This window comes from Ovis aries, chromosome 10 (genome assembly GCF_016772045.2).
Source record: "Ovis aries strain OAR_USU_Benz2616 breed Rambouillet chromosome 10, ARS-UI_Ramb_v3.0, whole genome shotgun sequence".
NCBI lineage: Eukaryota > Metazoa > Chordata > Mammalia > Artiodactyla > Bovidae > Ovis > Ovis aries.
In genome coordinates, this window is record NC_056063.1 from 14,191,903 (window position 1) to 14,196,153 (window position 4,251).

General features: G+C 41.9%; 1 protein-coding gene across 6 annotated transcripts in view; it reads right to left on the reverse strand.

Annotated features, from left to right (window-relative positions):
• Positions 1-4,251, reverse strand: part of ENOX1 (ecto-NOX disulfide-thiol exchanger 1) — a 658,121-nt gene that overhangs the window by 456,075 nt on the left and 197,795 nt on the right. The gene's annotated exons all lie outside the window — the stretch shown is intronic.

Sequence of the window (4,251 nt, forward strand, 5' to 3'; positions counted from 1 at the left end):
AAACTGTAACATGAGAAAATAAAAGATTCATATCAACAGCTTTAAATTCCATAGCCTCAATTCCCAGATATGCTATTAGTTGGTTATGAATTTCTCTTCAAAATGTATAGAATTAATGCATTCAACTAAAAAGGCAGCTAAGAATTCATACACAACTTAAAAACTACAAATTTCAGAAGCACAGATGTTCTACCAAATTCTTACTTGCTTACTTCCAGCTAAATTCATCACTGAGGTTTAAAAAGATTTTCTAAACTGTCAAGGATAAAAAAAAAAAAATGGTAGTATACATTCACATCTGGCTCTGCCACCATCTAGGCGATTATAGACATTGAACATCTGGGCAGGGGAGAGGGTCTGTTTGGGAGCTGTTGGCTACCATGACAACTGAGTGTAGTCTCTGCTCATCTGCAGAGACTTTTATTTTAACACCACTGCAGGCCTTTCATTTTTATTCAAAAAGCCCACAGTAGGCACCATTTTAAAACAGCGATCATCATGGTAACTAATACTTACATGTAGGAAGTCAGTTCCTAGAGCATATCTCTTATTCCTGTTCTCATTTATTACTACGGACAAATTCTCTCTAGTCGCAGTCACGCAGAGAAAGTAGTCTGGGGGCTTCCCTGGTGGTTTAGATGGGCCTTCCAGGTGGAGTCAGTGGTAGAGTACCTGTCTGCCAATGCAGAAGACGTCAGAGATGCGGGCTCGATCCATGGATGGGGAAGATCCCTTGGAGACGGGCATGGCAAATCACTCCAGTACTCCCGCCTGGAGAATCCCACGGACAGAGGAACCTGGCAGACTGTAGTCCACAGGGTCAAAAAGAGGTGGACAGGACTGACGTGACTTGGCATGCACGCATGCTGGCGGTTTAGCGGTTAAGAATCCACCTTGCCGTGCAAGGCATGCGGGTTTGATCCCTGACCAGGGAACTAAGATCCCACATGCAACAGAGCGACTGAGTCCAACGTGCTGCAACTGCAGAGTCTGTGAGACACAACAAAGATCCTGCGTGCTGCAACTAAGGCCCAATGCAGTCAAGTAAGTAATAAATGAACAAGATACACAGAGCATGTGGGTAGACATGCTTTCCAAAGACCTATAGGTAACCAATGCTTGAAAAAAGGAACATCAGCAAACATCAGGGGATGCAAATCAAAACCACAATGAGGTATCACCTCACACCTGTCAAAACGGGTATCATGAAACAACAGTTAACAAGTCTTTCGGAGAAGACGTGGAGAAAAGCGAACCCTTCAATACACCAGACTCCTGGTGATACACACACAGCTCCCAATCACTCTGGTGTCCTAAAATCAGCCAGGCTTGGAAAATGCTAAAAATTAGGCCTCTTACTCCCTGAGAGTCAAATAATAGCACTTTCCTCCTAAAAATATGTATCACCCTCCCCACAAGAAAATATGCTTCATGAAAGCATGTTTAGACAAAAACAAGTAGCCTCTGTCTATTTTAATCATGTGTTTTCCACACGCCCCATAGTGCCTGCCCGGCTGCCGCGCGCCAAGTGTGCCTTGTCCGACTGTTTGCGACCCCAAGGCCTGCAGCCCGCCAGGCTCCTCTGTCCATGGCATTTCCCAGCAAGAATACTGGAGTGTTGCCATTACCTTCTCCAGGGATCTTCCAGACCCAGGGATCAAACCCTGAGCCTCCCACATCTCCTGTATTGGCAGACAGGCTCTTAATCACCAGCGCCACCTGGGGCCTATAGGGCTTGGCGAATATTTGTTGAATGAATTAATATTCTCACGTGTTTCTTATACTCAAGCAAACTGAAGGAGCCAAAACTCCAATCCTCCATTTCAGAACTAGTGTAAGCACATCCTATGGTTCAGACAGCCTGGCCCTTTCCCTGGCCTATTTCATCTGCTCACAGAGGGGTCTCTCTGCCGGCATGGTTTGTGCCCAGCAGGTGCAAGGCCTGCCATGAACCTCAGTCTCTGGAAATATCTCCAACCGAAGAAGGGCAAACAGTAAACCTTCAAAAAAAAAAAAAAAAGCATGACATGGCCGTTTTTCACTTTTACTGTAACTTGTTAAAAAAAAACAAAAAGTTAAACTATAGGCAATATGGAGTGCTATGTATAAAGCTAGAGGAAAAGGTCTGGGCTCCTTTCTGTTATTTTTTAAATTTTTTAAATTTTTTTATTTTTTAAATTTTAAAATCTTTAATTCTTACATGCATTCCCAAACATGAACCCCCCTCCCACCTCCCTCCTCATAACATCTCTCTGGGACATCCCCATGCACCAGCCCCCAAGCATGCTGTATCCTGCGTCAGACATAGACTGGCGATTTAATTCTTACATGATAGTATACATGTTATAATGCCATTCTCCCAAATCATCCCACCCTCTCCCTCTCCCTCCGAGTCCAAAAGTCTGTTATACACATCTGTGTCTTTTTTGCTGTCTTGCATACAGGGTCGTCATTGCCATCTTCCTAAATTCCATATATATGTGTTAGTATACTGAATTGGTGTTTTTCTTTCTGGCTTACTTCACTCTGTATAATCGGCTCCAGTTTCATCCATCTCATCAGAACTGATTCAAATGAAGTCTTTTTAACAGCTGAGTAATACTCCATTGTGTATATGTACCACAACTTTCTTATCCATTCATCTGCTGATGGACATCTAGGTTGTTTCCATGTCCTGGCTATTATAAACAGTGCTGCGATGAACATTGGGGTTACATGTGTCTCTTTCAATTCTGGTTTCCTCGGTGTGTATGCCCAGCAGTGGGATTGCTGGGTCATAAGGTAGTTCTATTTGCAATTTTTTAAGGAATCTCCACACTGTTCTCCATAGTGGCTGTACTAGTTTGCATTCCCACCAACAGTGTAGGAGGGTTCCCTTTTCTCTACACCCTCTCCAGCATTTATTGCTTGCAGATTTTTGGATCGCAGACATTCTGACTGGTGTGAAGTGGTACCTCATTGTGGTTTTGATTTGCATTTCTCTAATAATGAGTGATGTTGAGCATCTTTTCATGTGTTTGTTAGCCATCCGTATGTCTTCTTTGGAGAAACGTCTATTTAGCTCTTTGGCCCATTTTTTGATTGGGTCGTTTATTTTCTGGAATTGAGCTGCATAAGTTGCTTGTATATTTTTGAGATTAGTTGTTTGTCAGTTGCTTCATTTGCTATTATTTTTTCCCATTCAGAAGGCTGTCTTTTCACCTTGCTTATAGTTTCCTTTGTTGTGCAGAAGCTTTTAATTTTAATTAGATCCCATTTGTTTATTTTTGCTTTTATTTCCAGAATTCTGGGAGGTGGATCATAGAGGATCCTGCTGTGATTTATGTCTGAGAGTGTTTTGCCTATGTTCTCCTCTAGGAGTTTTATAGTTTCTGATCTTGCATTTAGATCTTTAATCCATTTTGAGTTAATTTTTGTGTGCGGTGTTAGAAAGTGATCTAGTTTCATTCTTTTACAAGTGGTTGACCAGTTTTCCCAGCACCACTTGTTAAAGAGATTGTCTTTACTCCATTGTATATTCTTGCCTCCTTTGTCAAAGATAAGGTGTCCATATGTGTGTGGATTTATCTCTGGGCTTTCTATTTTGTTCCATTGATCTATATGTCTGTCTTTGTGCCAGTACCATACTGTCTTGATGACTGTGGCTTTGTAGTAGAGCCTGAAGTCAGGCAAGTTGATTCCTCCCGTTCCATTCTTCTTTCTCAAGATTGCTTTGGCTATTCGAGGTTTTTTGTATTTCCATACAAATCTTGAAATTATTTGTTCTAGTTCTGTGAAAAATGTGGCTGGTAGCTTGATAGGGATGCATTGAATTTGTAAATTGCTTTGGGTAGTATACTCATTTTCACTATATTGATTCTTCCGATCCATGAACATGGTTGGGCTCCTTTAAAATATATTATTTAGAATGTGAAACCACTTTCTTCTGAAAGCTTTGTTTCTGCTTCTCTTTAAAATATGTTATTTATTTATTATTTGGCTGTGTTGGGTCTCAGCTGCACTATGCGGGATTGACAGGTGTGACATGGTACCTCGTTGTGGTTTTGATTTGCATCCCCTGATGTTTGTTGATATTAGGCATTTTCTCGTGTGTTTGCTCATCTGCAGGTCTAGCTGTGGTTAAGTGAGCTTAGTTGTTCCGCCACATGTGGGACCTTGGTTCTCCAACCAGGACCCGAACCTGTGTCCCCTGTGCAACAAGGCAGATTCTTAACCACTGGCCCACCAGAAAGTCCCAGAATGTGAAACCTC